Here is a 10,002-nt window from a genome sequence, read left to right on the forward strand (position 1 = left end):
GGAGTATGAATGCGTGGTCATGAGCAGTGATTGACACGCAGTTAGATACCCGGACCTGACTGGTGCATCTGAACAGGGAGCAGTGGATTTTTGCAAATCTCACTACAGGCTGTAGGTGGCCTGTAGGTAGCCAGAGGAGCCGGATATTTTTTTTTTTTAAATGACCTGCTTCATGTAGTTCTACTGGAACATAGGGTCAGTTTCAGCAAATATGACAGAAAGTTAGTTTTATCAGTCTTATCTACTGCACCTTTAACTGCCAGGCAGACACAGTGAGAGGGATATGTTAACTGATGTATCACAAATAGTAGTATAGTATAAACAGTCAGCATACAGCTTATCAGCAGTAAATCCCATCATGTGGTTACATAAAAATTCTGATTAGTTTTTTCAGAAGATGAATGTAAAAAAAAAATGGGAAAAATTGAGGGACAGGTACAGGAAGGAAAGGAGGTTGCAAAATGAAAAGAAGAGTGGTGCTGAAGGAGAGAAGAAGATGTGGAAATTTCTGTCAAGTTCTGTTCCTCCTCGGTGAAGGCCGTCTCAAAGTTCTTATTTCTGCCCTGAGGACCGAGCATCAAGGAGAGATCATCGAGGAGGGAGCATTGAGGTTATTATAGTTTTTCATTTTTCATTAGTTTTTCATTTTCATTTCGTTTTGACTTTTTGTTTTCAAATTCAGTTTAGTTTTAAAAGCGGGTTTGATAGTTTAGTTTTTGAAAATGCTTAGTTTTAGTTTTTGTTAGTTTTAGTCTTTTTTGTAATATTGGGTATTTGTCATACAATTTTAGAAATATGTATTCACAATGTATTCAACAAAAACACCAGTAAATAAAATGTACATATGATGATCATAAACATGTAAACAGTCTACCCAAGACCCCAGTAAGTGCAAAATGTGAAAGTGACATGTTCCAGGGAAAAAACCTAAATAGTCAACAGGTGTTTTTAACTTTGGTTCGAGTAAAGTGGCAAACTTTTTGAAGTCAATCGACTCCCACAGTTGTGTAGCTAGACATCCCAGTATCAACACACATATTAACCCACACTTCCTCCCGCTTATGGTGTTCCTACGTATTTACTAACCAGCAGCTATCGGGTCGGTGGTGAAAGCCCTCCTATAGTGTTCTCTGTCCTACGGTTGTCTCCATCATGCTGCCTGGCCCAGTCCCCATACATCCATGCCCTGTCCCCAAACATCCATGCCCTGTTCCCAAACATCCATGCCCTGTTCCCATACATCCATGCCCTGTCCCCATACATCCATGCCCTGTACCCATTCATCCATGCCCTGTACCCATTCATCCATGCCCTGTCCCCATACATCCATGCCCTGTACCCATACATCCATGCCCTGTCCCCATACATCCATGCCCTGTACCCATACATCCATGCCCTGTACCGGGGTTATAGCTTCTGTTTCGGGGAAAGGGGGCTTTGCGTTCTCCTTTACGTTGTTAAGGTAAGCTAGGTTAGCCTCCTTGTGAGCGCTTCTCAAATGTACTTTCAAATTCGTGGGATTTTTCCCTTTAATAAATTGTCCACATATTTTACCACCTTCCATTGCGAGGCACTTGCTTTTATCTGACACACATAAGTCATAATCAAAGAAGACTCTTTCTTCAGACTTTCGGTACCGCCATGACGCCATGGACTATTGTTGAAATGTGATAAAATCTGGTTTCAAATTATTTTAGGGGCAAGTATATGATGTGTGCCTTTGAGGTATAGACAGGTGACATCTTGTGTCTGCCAAAGAGAAATCCAAGGTGCTTCTCCCCATAGTTACACCATTGCACATGCCACTGCACAGCTCCAGAGTCAAGCCAAGGCCTCTGGCTGTTGGTGAAGGAGATGCAAAGTCAGCTAAAAGAGAGCAGATATGACAGCAATATGACATCAACAGAGGACTTCCCTAAGAAGGCAGTCCTTAGACTCAAAAGTATCCAATTGGATTCTTAAGCATCATGTCCTAAAAACTTTTATTGGAGGATTTATTTTGGGGGAAAGTCTCTTTTGGCAGATATAAGTCAACACCAGACAGAGATATCCTTAGTAAGTTGTCCAGAACTTACTCAGGTTTTGTGTGTGTTAAACTCTTTTCGAGCACATTAAACTCTTTTTAGATTACATGTGTTGGGAATTCGTAGGTGTACAGAGTCAATCATTGGCAAATATCAAAGATGTTTTATCAATATTAATAAAGTTATGAATATGGTTATTAACAAATTTATCAAATCGATAAACAATCAAAAAGGGGCACCACCCTGGAATATCAGGGACCAATAATCAAACTGTGAAACAGACTCATTTAGGTGGTGTTCCCTTTAAAATACAGATTTTAACTTGGTTAATCTATCTGGTATTCTTTAAAGGAACAAAAGGAAGGAATTCGAGCACTACCTGTTTCAACCAACAATTATTACGAGACAAAACAATCACAGACAACTGCTATTTAAAATATAGTAGAATTTATTAACTTCAAAATTACCAATGGCCAATCAATAATCCTTCGATCAATTAAAACCAATATAACTTTTTTTCAACTACAACAAAACAAAGCAAAAACAAACCAGCATGTGGGGAGACACGTCTGTGTCTGTGTGAGAGAGTGAGAGGAATTCCTACGAATTCCTAACAGTCTTGTGAGGTAGACTGGCAATTCCATAGGCCACCTGCGACAAGGTGTTGAGTGTGTGTGTGGAACAGGTGGGATAGGTATGAGATGTCGGATTGCGGAAATGTTGCGAACTTATGCAAGGTTTGTAGTATCTCACAGACAACACAAGGAAATTCACATGACCAATATGTGGCCAACATGTGGCCTCTGAAACAAAGGAAACTACATGAGGCAGGCCTCCAATAGCTCGCTGAATGAGGGTCTGGCTACATAGCATTCGGGGATGGAAGGAAAACGTGCTCTGGTTTAATGGCATTTCTGTAAACCAATCGTAATAGAATAGTCCTCAGAAATCCATCAAATTTAAAATTCAACCACAAAGAAAGCGGAAGGAAACGGAAACTACAGTACATGCATCCAGCGGAATTTCCTGCGGCACCAGAGCAATCCCGGAAGTGGAACGCGAAGGATATAGACTAGGCTGTACTGAACTCTCCCGGTGATCATGCTGCCCTGGGGATCGGCAGTGCAGTAAGAACCACTGCTGTTGACCGCGGTGATCTCAGCCCTCCCGACGGAGCTCTCTGCTGTCTCTCTGCGGCGGGCTGTTATGCCGTCTGAAGGTATCAGTATTAACCAATTAAAAATGTCTCTTAGTTGCATTAAATAGTAGTCCAATTCTATGTTTTGGTACATGAAAAGCTTAACCACAGTTTGGACAGCTTAATCGGCATTTCCCTGACACCCTAAACAAGCTGCAGAATCGGGGGTGCCCCGCACTGTCCGTTCATGTAACCGCGGCATTTAAACTGTTGCCTATTACACACTTTAGAAGTTAAACTTTGTAATTATTCCGTAATTCACATTCGGGCTGAACCGTAGGGTGGTCTTTAGGCGCAGCGCTGTGGGCCTGGGCCCGCCCAATCAGAAATTCCCAACAACAAAAAATACTACTCCGTAAAGTTACTCTATGTGGTGTATTTGATCTATAACATGTTAAAAACAGTCCAATTATAAGTAAGCCTGATAACTATTTAAAAAGTTAAGTGTGTTAGTGTTTTCATAGGTCAATGCAACATCAATGTAACACTATTGCAATCTGGCACGAACAACGATAACGTTCGCTATAAGTCCATGGTATTTAGATTTTGCTGGCTATGGCTAAACAAGTTGCACTCACTCATTTTTGCTGAGGATCAGCACACAGAAAGTGGACACAGTACTGGAAGTGAATGTCTGCAGCTGGGTGTGTGTAAACTCACTGTGTGTGGGGTGAAGGCTGTGTTTCTCCCCACAGGTCAGAAGCAGAAGCTCCGTCAGCTTTCTGTCGGTTTAAACCAGTCCAGAAGAAGACGCACAAACGGAGGCAAATTCATGTTTCCTAGGACGGCAAAGCCAAATCCCCCCCACCCTGCCTCTGATTGGCTGACTTTGGTATTTTCACCCTAACATTAACCAATATCCTTCCTCATGCCTAAACCTAACCAATCCAATAAACGAAGGCAGCCGGTACCAGCCAGCTGTGGATAAGGGCGGGACATTCCTTCGCCACCCTAGAAACGCAAATACGCCAATATCAGAACACTTTACGGTCCTCTTCTGCTCAAATGCCTCCAATGTTCAACATAAAGTCACATTTCTACAGGGACAGAAAACAATACATGAGATAAAATAATGTTTTGCTTAAGGTCAAAACTATGACCTAGTATGTTGCAAATAGTAGATAGTTTGTTGATATTTTGGCTTATTTAGCCTAGTCAAAAATATGAGGTAGTTAAACGAAGTTGAATAAGCAGTATCTTGAACAACGAAAATAATAACCCATCTATAATGAATTCCCCTTTTCTCCTTTAAGCTCTGTGAACAGTTTTTAATGTTTCATCAGGCAACTCAAGACTGCTGCTCTAGTATCATTTTCTGGATTCGGGAACTAATTGGATGATTCGGGACAACTGCCTAGATTCAGGCCCACCTCGACTTAATCCAGGCCCACCCATATGTCACGTTCTGCATCTGCCACTGGTGGTCCGTTACATTACAACTGTCAACACTGACAATTTATTTATCAATAGAGTGTATTTCAAAATGGAACACATTACACTTTGTAACTTATTCAAACGATTGTATTAATGTACAAATTAGCTACAACAACTTAGGAGCAAAATGTTCTCCTCGGGAAATAAGTTACCGTCAAGACATGTTCATATTAATTAAAAGGTACTGGACTTTGGGGTCAACCCCCCCTTGTTTGTTCTTGACCTTCAGGAACAATATATGGTGGAGAGAATCTACAGAACTTCAATATATAAACAAAAACAAAACACAGAAAAAGAAAAACAAGTCATATAAATGAGTTGGTAGCAGTTCTCTTACTTTGTGTCTGAGGGTCCAGGATCATCACTGAAGGTCAGAGGTTCACCTTTGGACTGGTCACTCTTCATAGACTGACAGTCAGATACTACAGACTCTGCTCCGTCCTCCTCTTCCTCCAAATCACTCATCTTCTGATCTGAAGTCAGTCTGAGAGGTAAAACAGGAACACTGACTGGGAGCTCACAACATTCATAAAAAACAAGTTTCACAAGTTTCACACACAAGACGGAGAGATGAGGAACACACAATCTCTCTCACACACACACACACACACACACACACACACACACACACACACACACACACACACACACACACACCACACACACTGTACTTGTGAGGGAACAGTTGATATAATGCATTCCCTAGCCCCCTTCTTTACCATAACAACTAAATGCCTAACTCTTAAACCAATTCTGGAACGCTTAAACAGGCCTTTGAAGATTTCAGAAGGTGAGAACCGGGCAAAATATCCTCACTGTCATGGTGTCTCTCACACACACTCTCTCACACACACACACACACACACACACACACACACACACACACACACACACACCCACTCACACACACACACACACACACACACACACACACACACACACACACACACACACACACACACACACACACACACTTAAATAAAACCATCCAGAACTCCATCAGTTATCTTTAAATCAGTGTTTTCTGGGTCTACAGCAGGTTTAATGTGTATTATTATATATATATACATATATATATTATTCAGCCAATCAGCACTTTGTGTCCAGATGAATCAAACTGTAGAAAAAAGACGTAGAAGTAGCAAAAAGGACTAACTGAAAAACAATTTTACCTTCCAACATATACTGCATTACAACGGCAATAGTACTGTCTCCAACATGCTCAACCAACAAAACTCAGTCTAACAAGTTTATACACAACAACAGATCCTGAAACCTGTCGATTTAACCTATTCAGGCTAAAATATATTTGCACCGGTAGAACCAGCAGCATTGGCTCTGCACAGCACTGTTATACAATTTTACCATTTTTTTTTTCACAAAGTGGCAACTAAACATGAACCCAAACAGCAGAGAAGGCATCTAAATTACATACTAAAGGACATGGAATAGCCTACATCAGACAAAAATCACACATGTAACATATCCTATCCATATGCTTCAGGACTATACGGTCAGATTATGAGCAGCTACCAGCAGTAAAAGAAAATACAAAAAGAATGAAAACTTCCAGCCTAGCATTGTTTGAATTATGAAAGATATAATGAAAAGTGGCCAGCAAGGCTCTAAATCTTAGACAGTGTATCGAGTCCACGGCAGTGACAGGTCAAAGAAAACTAAAAACGACGTCACTCACAGATGACTGATCTTCTTATTTAATGTGGGCCAAACACAAACGGGTTTCAGCTAGAAGCCATCATTAATATTTTTTACTAAATAGGAAGGTTACTAGGTTACTTAAATAATAACGCAAGAAGCAGGAAACCCGTCCGACTTAATATTAAGTAATTCATTTATGTTACCTCTGTGAGGGTCAGCACTCAAACATACTCCTCTCTGGCTGTTGGGCTATCAGCTCCGCTGGGGAAATGTCATATGCTGCAAAAGAGCTCGTCCTTATTTCCACTTTATTCCATCCAAGAAAAGTGTCCATACCACTTTAAAGAGAAGCCATGGCCAGCTTCCTCACACCAGCCTCCTTTCTTCCTCTTAACAAACAGCTTCAGGGTGGTTTAGTTGTCGCTTCATCTCTGCTGCGTAGTTAGACCCTGCATCGGACTTCCATCAGCTACTCACTGGGGATTTCCACGGAACACATTCCGCAACCGGTGGAAACAAATTAGCAGTAAGAGGACGCGGAGGAGCGCTTGGCTGCACACAGTGCGCATGCGCAGACAGAGCGTGCGGTAAACTATTAAAGGCTGAATCGATTATTTTTTACTAATATAATTTACAGAAAATGTCCTTCCTTTTGAGGAAATTAAACGTGATAACAGACTTTTTTTTTAAGTTATTCTCAATATTTGAAAAAATACACAGAGTATAAAAGTAACCAATAAAAATAAGAGCTGATACCGAGGCTTATAAAGACCTGTACCATAACTTGTTGCATGAGAGGGACAAATTGCCAAACAAGATTGCAGGGAATTAAGTGTTTCAAATTTCAGTTTTGCTCAATGAATTGCACAGCCCTACACCAGCTGTGTTGTGTTGTGGAAGTGAAATGACAATAAATTAAACCAAATTAAATATTACAACTCTTTTAATGTCAATGCCACTATCAGCATGCGGTTGTTGTTACATGTTCTTCCCTTAGTTCTCGCAATAAGTTTTGTGTAAATTTGCAATAAGTTTTGCATTTCCTTGTAATATTTACATTTTTCATGTACATGTTTGCAGACATGGAGCAGGTTTCTAAGTGAGTCTTCATTTTAAAAGAGGAAACAAAGTTGGGACTCAAAGTGCTGCTCCTTGTCCTGGAATGTAGAAAAGCTTGATAACTCCTCCCTGTGTCAACGAAGCATACCGATCCTACCCAATTAACTGAACCCTTGAAAATAGGTCAGTCACAGTCTAATGTCTAAGAAGTAATAATAACAATAATAATACATTTTATGTGTAACGCACTTTATATTTAAGCAAATCTCAAAGTGCTACATAGCAACGCTATGGAGAAAAAATATCAAAACTAAAAGAAACAACAAAAGGACAAGGAAAGGGGTAAGAAATCAGCCAAAATGTGCTGAAAAGGTGGGTCTTAAAGGTGCTGTTTCAGGAGTCAGAAATCAACAACAGGTTGTGATGAGTGAGAAATGGAAAAAGAATGTTTTCCTTTTTACTTTGTTTTATGTCATCTTCAAACTGCTTGGTTCACTGCTGAGTTATGTATTCTGATATAGGCTTTCGTACATATAGCTACAAAAACTAACGCACAATGTGTTCCACGTAGTTTTTGCTGTATGCATGGCGTAGGGAGGAGATCGGGGGTGGATGGGTGGGACATGAAACACAGCGCTTTCACCCAGGAAACGGGTATTTGCGTACCGGGAGTGTTTTAACCCAAACCAGTCGTTTTTTTGGTGTCTAAAATTAACAACAACTCCTTCAAAAACCATATACGACCATATCAGTCTAATCCGACCCAGAGGAGCGTTCCATATGTTAGCGCCCCCTAGTGGAGGCAGGAAATACGTTTATAGTTTTAAAGTGCCCATATTATGAATAAAATCCCTTTTTCTGGGATTTGAGGTGTTATTTTGTGTCTCTGGTGCTTCCACACGCATACAAACTTTGGAAAAAAACATCATCCATGGTGTTCTGAGTGAGATACGGTTTCTGAATGTGTCCTGCCTTCAGTCTCTTGGTGAGCTGGTCAAAACCTGCACGGCTTTCTACGTCACTAGCCGAGACGAGGTGGCTAACCGCAACCGTTAGCATGCTAGCTCGTTCTCAATGGCCAAACACTGCTACAACACACACAAATTCACCATAATCTACTAAATAAATTGTATAAAACTACGTCCGTGTCCCTGTTCTGCAGGTATTCCACACAAAGTGTGAAGTGTGCCCTCGTTTAGAAGGTCTCCCGGCTAATTCTGCCTTTGTACAGGCCGAAGTTGGAGAAATAGCTAGCTAGGTCATGTAGTTCTTACCTAGCTACTGAGCACGTAGTCCTTACCTAGCTAGCTCATGTAGTCCTTACCTAGCTACTGAGCATGTAGTCCTTACCTAGCTAGCTCATGTAGACCTTACCTAGCTACTGAGCACGTAGTCCTTACCTAGCTAGCCCATGTAGTCCTTACCTAGCTACTGAGCATGTAGTCCTTACCTAGCTAGCTCATGTAGTCCTTACCTAGCTACTGAGCATGTAGTCCTTACCTAGCTAGCTCATGTATTCCTTACCTAGCTACTGAGCATGTAGTCCTTACCTAGCTAGCCCATGTAGTCCTTACCTAGCTACTGAGCATGTAGTCCTTACCTAGCTAGCTCATGTAGTCCTTACCTAGCTACGTAGCATGTGTGACTGACAACAAAGATGTTACAGAAGTTGAGATGTCTCACTATGTAGCTAAAACAGAGACCTGAACACAGGGTGAAAAGATGAGCTGCAGCAATGTGCAGTACAACAAAAATATGGTGATTTTTGAAAATTAAACCATGTAAACCTATTCTGGTACAATCTCTAAAATACAATTATGAACCTGAAAATGAGCAGAATATGAGCACTTTAAATCCGTGGTTAACGTCCCTGTCTGGTTAGGTTAAGACACCGAAACTACGTTAAGTTGATAAAAAAGATGGTTTGGGTTCAAATCAGACGTGACGCAGAACGTGACATAGCTCCGTTTGTTCCATAAAGTAAAAAAAAACTGATTCCTTTTTTGAACCCCGGTCTCCTGGGTGAAAGTCCTGTGTTTAATATTGTAGGATATCATACCAAATGGTGTACATACAGTCTCCATGTTTGTTGCTAAGAGCTGATTGGTGTGGTGTTTCTTCACTGCACAGATATCAGCTGTCCATTAAACATTATGGGATGTCCTTTGACTTTTTGTCTTTAGTTTTTGTGTCAATGTTTAGTTCACTGCTCATCATGAGGTTTGTTGCACCGAACTGAAAACTTCTGTGCTTTAAATGTTTTTAATGAATATTTGTAAGTTGCTGATACTCTTCCAATGCATGAGGTTCAACTTTTAATACGCTGTTATGGAGACATAGGAGTGCCATGAAAAAAGAATAACTCTGTAAATGAATGTGTAACTATAGAGAAATAACAAAATAACAAATGATAACATATAACACGTTTCTTTAGTTCCTGTCCAGCATAAATAAATGTTTGTAAAATACCACTTAAGACTTATTTTTAAAGTTGAAAAAATAACATCCTATTGTCATTGAAGATACTAAAAAAATCAAAGCTCTGTTCTTCTTGTTAGTTTTAATCTTAATAAAGATGTACAAACTTCATGTTTTCTTCCATTGCTTCTGTAAATTAATGACATGTTT

General features: G+C 40.3%; 1 protein-coding gene across 1 annotated transcript in view; it reads left to right on the forward strand.

Annotated features, from left to right (window-relative positions):
- dipk1c (divergent protein kinase domain 1C) overlaps window positions 1–10,002 on the forward strand; it is a 157,497-nt gene that overhangs the window by 45,221 nt on the left and 102,274 nt on the right. The window lies entirely within an intron of this gene.

The sequence above is a fragment of the Perca fluviatilis genome, chromosome 22, assembly GCF_010015445.1.
Source record: "Perca fluviatilis chromosome 22, GENO_Pfluv_1.0, whole genome shotgun sequence".
Classification (NCBI taxonomy): domain Eukaryota; kingdom Metazoa; phylum Chordata; class Actinopteri; order Perciformes; family Percidae; genus Perca; species Perca fluviatilis.